This window comes from Loxodonta africana, chromosome 21, assembly GCF_030014295.1.
Source record: "Loxodonta africana isolate mLoxAfr1 chromosome 21, mLoxAfr1.hap2, whole genome shotgun sequence".
NCBI classification, from domain to species: domain Eukaryota; kingdom Metazoa; phylum Chordata; class Mammalia; order Proboscidea; family Elephantidae; genus Loxodonta; species Loxodonta africana.
The window spans coordinates 24,837,813-24,845,635 of NC_087362.1; positions in this window are offsets into that span (position 1 = coordinate 24,837,813).

Here is a 7,823-nt window from a genome sequence, read left to right on the forward strand (position 1 = left end):
AATATAAACATATCCTATAAGCTTATTACCACAATGTGTGTAAGAGATATGATATTAATTATAATGTTTAAATAACATTATAATTAAAAACTCTAATAACAACTCTGATTTATTTACTTGTTGCTGTTTGATTATCTGTTAGAATCACTTTGTAGGCATTAACTCAGAGAACTTCATTAGGGTACTAGGTGTTCGGTGCCTTAGTTCTGTGCATTTATTGGTTGAGATAAACAAGTCACAGAAAGATGAGGCAATATCATAAAGGTCACGCACTGTTAAAGGGAATATCTGAAACCACAATGCTTGCACCAGCTCTAGTGTGCATGCTCTCCACGTCTGAGCTAGAAGTATTCTAATGGTTATTCAGATACACTAATGTAAGGACGAGGAAACACACACAACGGCAAGTTATATGGTAGATTGTGTTTTTATTTGCTAACTTAGTGGTTCAAAATCTTTAAGAGCTGACTAAAGGGAATTTACAACAGAGAGTAATTTGTTAATGCTTTTGAAAGATTTAAATACAAGTACCTGGAGTTTTAAGACTATGGTCCTTACCATTTTTAAAATGATTACAAAAGTAGCCTTCGTAGCGCACTATGATGAGGAAGCCATAATTACTGACGACCATGGTACAGCCCACAATTGTCACTCTAAAGTTTGAATTAAATAAAAACAGTTTTTATCTTGCTCCTTAATGACTTATGAATACAGGGAGTATACAGCCACAACTTAAGATATTTTGGTTAAGTATACGTGAGAAGGAGATTCTCTATTTGTCTTGTTGATTTTTATTCCTGAAATTCTGGATTTTGAGGGTTTTATTTTTTTTTCTTTTTTTGTAAATGTAGAAAACTGAAGTCATGGCATCTTTGCCACAAGGCATTTTTGAAGGTGCAATTCCTACCCCCCTTGACAATATAGTACAGACACCTCCCCTGAGCTTCAGCTTTCCTTTTAACTCACGTGTGTGTTGCCTCAGGGCTGCACTCAGCGTAGAGTTCACCTGCTCTCCCAGTCACCACTACACCTGTGACAGAGCTGTTCCTGTCCTGGTGCACAGTAAGTGCTCCTGTCCTCTGATGCTTGCTATGGACTTGAAACTTAAAAAGAAAGGGAGTAGATTGATAGATTAAAGGTAAAATGGGAGATATGTTATAGCATATAAGCACCAAACATATGAAACATATGAAAAAAATAACTAAGAATAGAGGGGCTTTAGTTATTGCTACAAAAACAGATTCCAAACAATAACTATGACCAGGGAAAAAGAGGGTATTTTACAATTATAAAGAGATTAGTTCATCATGAGACATAGCAGTCCTAAATGTGTATGAATACAATAATGGAAACTGGAAATACAAAAAAAGAAAATCTGTCACTGCATGAGAAAATAATAGGGATATCTACAATTATATTAAGAGGTGTCAAAAATATTCTTTCAGACATAAAATGATACTCATGGAGAGAGTGCTTCTTAGCTCAAGTAGATACCATAGAGTAAATGGGCATCTCCTTTCCTGAGGCAAGATGAGAAGGCAAAAAGGGACAGGAGCTGATTGAATGGACAGGGGAAATCTGGGGTGGAAAGGAGGAGTGTGCTGTCACACTACAGGGAGGGCAACCAGGGTCACATAACAATGTGTGTATAAATTTTTCTATGAGATACTAACTTGAACTCTAAACTTCACTTTTAGTAAAAAAAAAAAAAAAAAAAAAAAAATTTCAGTAATCAAGGGAAAAGTAGGTAGATGAATCCTTGAGATCATAGAACACTTGAACAACACTTTCAACCAATTTGTCCTCATTGACTTCTAAAACCCTCTGCACCCAACAACAACAAGACATGCATTCTTTTATGGTGTATATGTTTGTTTTTAACTGATGAGCTGGAATGTTTCCTCTGTTTGTAAGTTATATACTCAAAAATTACTTGGTATTTCTTTTTGAACGGCAGGTATCTTTTTCCATATTACTACACTCTAATGGAAAATGAGTATTTTTCTGAGTAACACACCTCACCTACCACACACAGCCTTGGCCGAGCTGATGCTCTAGGTGTTTCTCCATCATATTCGTTGAGGTTGACCATGTTGAACTGTGCTTGAGGAATGTGACCCTAAGAAAAAGGAACAGATGAAGAAATCTTTGCATCTTTTGAATTCTGGGGAATTGCTTTGCCGCATAAAATGACCCTTCCTCATGTGACTTACATGAGATTCTTGGATGGCCCTTTGTTTGCTTTGACAACACTGTCTGCTACACATAAACCAGGTATCCTGGAGAAGAGTCTGTCTCACGGAGACCCATGCGTGACAGAGGAGAATCACGTTCCATAGGTAATTTGATGGCTGTCTTTTCAGAAGTAGATATGCAGGCCTTTCCTCTGAACATTGATTAGCAGCTGAGCACGTTAACCATTTTTACCACCACATAAAAACCCATTGCCATCTAGCCGGTTCCCACTCATAGCAACCCTATTGGACAGAGTAAAACTCCTCCAAAAGGGTACCAAGAAGCAACTGGTTGATTCAAACTCTTGACCCCTTGGTTATTAGCTGAGCTCTTAACCACTTTGTCACCAGAGCTCTGAAAAATCTGTAAGTACAAGGAAATACAAGTTCCCAAATTCACCTGGTAATTGATGTGATCGTGTGTGTAAGCTAACTGCCTTTATCCAAAAGACTCCACCATGGCCATGTGCACCTGCACCAGGACACTAGGGGTGGGAGAAAAGCTGTTGAATGTTGTCCACAACCTAGTTCCCAGCAACAGGCTGGATTCTGGGAGTATACTGGATGCAACCCCTCCAGGGCACGCAGATGATCACTCTGGTTGCCCTGGGGGGTTCTTACTGGTGGAGCAGCTACTGCTATCAAGGGCAGAGCTGAGACTTACATGCTTGTGATGAGGACGCCAGGAAGCCTGAGAATCTGTACCAGGAGCTCCAGGACATCAGGGAGGAGGCCTGGAGCCAGCAGAGGAGGTGATCTCTATGAGATATTCTGCATTGTCAGGACTCAGGCCTTCAACTCTGAGTCCTCCATGGGCACCACCTGGCTAACAATCTGTTTAGGGTCTTAAAGGGATGTTCATTCAGGACATGGGCCTACTGTGCGGACAGAGAGGGAGCTCAAGGATCAGACATGGCAGAGTGCCCAGCAGAGCCACAACCTTTTACTCTGAGTTTGAAAATGTTACATAGGGCAATGCCACGGTCACTAGCACCTGCCATGGGTCAAGACATGCAGAAGTGTGTCTGTGTATATATATATAACCCAGAAAAACCCAGTGCCATCGAATATATAGAATATATAAATAAATACAAATGTGTATATATGGTATATATAAATGAATACAAATGTATATATATATATAAAAAAATGTGTATATATGCTATATACAAATAAATGTTAAAGTATACATACATATATTATACAATTATATAATATATATTTATATATAAATGCAGTACATAATTATATAGAATATATATTAGAATAATAATGCTGTATATAAATACATTATCTAATTATATATTAAATATAAATATATTTATTTTTGTACCTTTATACATAAATGTGTATATACATGTATCACCAGGTCAATGTTGAAAAGGAAAGATATCACTTTGAGGGCTAAGGTACACCTGACACAAGGCAAAATATTTTCATTTAGCTAGTAGGAATGCAAAAGTCTGACAATGAATATGAAAGAAGGAAGAAAAAGAAAACTTGACACTTATGAATTATGGTTTTGAAGAGAATATTGAATATACCATGGACTGCCAGAAGAGCGAATACGTCTGTCTTGGATAAAGGACAACCAGAGTGCTCCTTGGCAGCAAGGATGGTGAGAATTCCTCTCACATACTTTGGACGTGTTATCAGGTGATGCCAGTTCCTGGAGAAAGACATCTTGGTTGCTAAGGTAAAGGGTCATCAAAAAAGAGGCGGGCCCTTGAACAGATGGATTGACAATGGGCTCAAATATAGCAATGACTGTGAGGGTGGCTCAGGACTGGGGCATTATTTCCTTCTATTGTACATAAGATCTTTTTGAGTGGGAACCAACTACCCAAACCCAGTGCCATGGAGTCGATTCCGATTCATAGCGACCCTATAGGACAGGGTAGACCTGCAACCAGGGTTTCCTGGGAACAAACTAGATGGCACCGAACAATAACAACAAGTCACTGAATGGTAAACACTATGCTATATGCATAACTGAGTAACACATCATTTTGAAATAATTACCTTTTTACACTTAAATGTTATATTTAGCAAGAACATCGTTTTTATTTAGATGCATCAAAACATGTATTGAAATATATACGTTAATCAGGATTGAAATAGACTGGCATAGATACGGAAGAATATAACTCTGGACCCCTGCCTCACACTATAAACTCAACTTAAAATGGATCGGTCTGAATAATATGGAGGAAATGTGTGTGAGGTGTGTAAGGATACGTATTTTTTTTCTCATGCGTACATACGCTTGTCTGTGCTGGAAATACGCGTGTGTGCTTGTGAAGCTACACTATATTGCAACCTAATTACATAGAATCTAAATTTTTGACATGCTGAAAGATAACGAAACCAAATTAAGAGAATAATCAAAATGAAATTTCGATTGGTGATATTATGATGTCTAATATCATCTATTTCTAATAATGAACAAAAAGACCTAAATGTGTTTTAAAAGATTCCTGAAGTAGAAAATGTCACCCTGCAAATTACTAAATATCAGTACAAAATTTCTAAAGATACAATGCACAAATCCATACTGGTGAAGAAAAAAACTAATTATTATATACAATTTAGCCATGACATGAGAAATTAAAATAAATTAATGAATATCATTTCATTCTATGAGATTAAGATCAGGTGTTTTGCAAAATTTGCTGATTTAAATATTTGTTTGTCATCCACTTGGACAGTAATTAAACTACATCTCTTAAAAAATCATTTTGAAGGCAATGATACCATACTGTATATATTGTATTGTGATTTTATTTTGCTTGCTTTGTCTTTTATAAACTTTGTAATTTGAATATCATTAGGTTAAGAGGACAATTGCAAAGAAAATACAGAGGGTGTTCATATAGCCCTCTCCTGGTTTTCCCTGTTGCTAACATCTTACATAAAAATGGTGCATTTGTAGGAACTAAGCAATTAATATGGTTACATTTTTATTTACCAAACTGCTGACTTTGTTAGAATTTCACCAGTTTTCCCTAAGTGTCATTTGTAGTTGCTTGAAGATTCAATTTAAGATATCCCATTAAATTTAGCTATTGCACTTTGTGAGTCTCTTCTGGTCAGTGACACTATGTATGTTCTGCTGCTTTTCAGGTAAGTGATCTCTAAATGGTGATTATTCATTTTAAGTTGGATAGTGCTATTCAGATTATTTTTGTCCGCAAATATTTTCTTCCTAGTGATTCTGTCAGTTAGTGAGATTGAAATGTTTAGGTCTCCAACTGTAATTGAGGATTGGCCTATGTATCTTTTGGGTTCTAATAATAAGAATTTTCTATCTTTTGGAAAACTAGCCTGTTAATCATTATGTACTGTACCCCATTATCTTTAAAAATCGTCTTTTTTTTTTAACTCTGATTTGTCGGAAATTAATATATATATTTTTTTTTACTGAAGCTTTGCTTTCATGGTTCATACTTATCCATCTTTTACTTTTAACCAATCTCTAGTTTTATATTTTAAAGCCCTTACATTTTTCATGCCTTGGGGCTTGCTTTTACCTCTTTATGACAATTATTATTTTGTAACTGATGTTTTTATACCATTCCCATTTAAAGTTATGTAATAAAAAAAAATGTGCTGTCACTGTTGTTAGGTGCCTTTGAGTCACTTCTGATTCATAGCGACCATATATGCAACAAAAGGAAACACTACTAGATCCCTGTTGTACCTGAGCCCACTGTTGCTGCCACTCTGTCAATCCATCTCATTGAGGGTCTTCCTCTTTATTGATGACCCTCTATTGTACCAAGCATGGTGTCCTTCTCCATGGACTGGTCCTTCCTGGTAACATGTCCAAAATATGCAAGACAATGTTTTGCTACCCTTGCTTCTAATGAGAATTCTAGCTGTATTTCTTCCAAGACAGATTTGTTCATTCCTCTAGCAGCCAGGGTATAGTCAATACTCTTTGAAAACACCATAATTCAAAGGCATCAATCCTTCTTCCTTCTTCATTGTGCAGCTTTCACATGCATATGAGGCAGGTGGAAAACACCTTGGCTTGGGTCAGGTGCACCTTTGTTCTTAAAGCGACAGCTACTTTTTAACACTTTAAAGACGTATTTTCAACAGATTTGCCCAATGAAACACCTGGTTTGATTTCTTGGCTGCTGCTTCCGTGGGCGTTGATTGTTGTTGCAAGTAAAATGAATTCCTTGACCACTTCAATCTTTTCTCCACTTATCATGATGTGGGTTATTGGTCCAGCTGTGAAGACTTTTTTTTCTTTATGTTGAGATGTAAACCATACTGAAGTCTGTGATCTTTGATCTTCATCAGTGAATGCTTCAAGTCCTTGTCACTTTCAGCAAGCAAGGTTGTGTCAGCTGTGTAATGAAGGTTGTTATTGAGTCTTCCTCCAAACTTGATGCCCCTTTCATCTTCATATAGTCCAGCCTCTCAGATTATTTTTTCAGCGTGAAGATTAAGTATGGTAAAAGAATATGAGCCTGAAGCACACTGTTCCTGACTTTAAACCACACAATATTCCCTTGTCTGTTAAAACAATTGCCTCTTGGTCTAAGTACAGTTCCTCATGAGCAAGATTAAGAGTTCTGGAATTCCCATTTTACTAATGCTTTATTCAATTTAAGGAATGGTAAATAAATAAATAATGAATCTATTGCATAGCATGTTACCCTTGCCTCTGGAACACTCACTAATGCATGCGTGTGCATGCACACACACACACACACACAGATTTCTCTATTGAACTGAGGCTCCTTGTCCATGTGATATTAGCATGATCTTTTTTGGTATATTGCACTTTAGTATCAGACTTACTTATCTAGTGTGGCTGTGATATAAATGTCATAAAGGAGTGCCTTTAACAAACGGAAATTTATTCTCTCCCAGCTTTGGAGGCTGGAAGTCCAAATACAGCGGGCTTGCTCTAGGGGAAGGCTTTCTATCTCTGTGGGACCTGGGAGAAGAGCTTTGCCTCCTTTCAACAACTGTGGGCCCAGCACCCCTTGGAGTTCTTCATGTGTCTCTGCATCAGCCTTCCTCAGCACAGGGACCTAGGGTTCAATTGGCGCTGTCCGTTTCCAGCCCTTCCTTTGTGGTGGCACCAAGGACCCTCACTCCCTACCAGCTTCTCTCTCCTCATTTATTGTATGATAAAAATAGATAGAAGCCACATTCCAGGGAAAGTCCTGTTACATCTGATCAGGGCTGTGACCTGAGTAAGGATGTTGCATCCCACCATTATCCTGCCTCATTAACATAACAAATAGAATCTAATCCTCTTTAACATAACCCAATCTTGCCTCATTAACACACAGAGGTCAGGAATTACAGAACATCACAAAATCAAAAATAATCCGATTAGAAAGTAGAGGCCGATGACACAGCAATGGGAATCATGGCTAGCCAAGAGGACACATATTTTTGGAGGGACAAAATGTAATCCATGGCGGTATATAAACCTGGAATCTCATTTCTGGACAGCAAAAAACACTTCAGATAACTTTGTTCTTTAACAAATAGTGTCCTGTCTTGTCCTTGATATGAACTTAATATTATTTGTGTCCTTGAAGAACTTATGAACTTGTGACA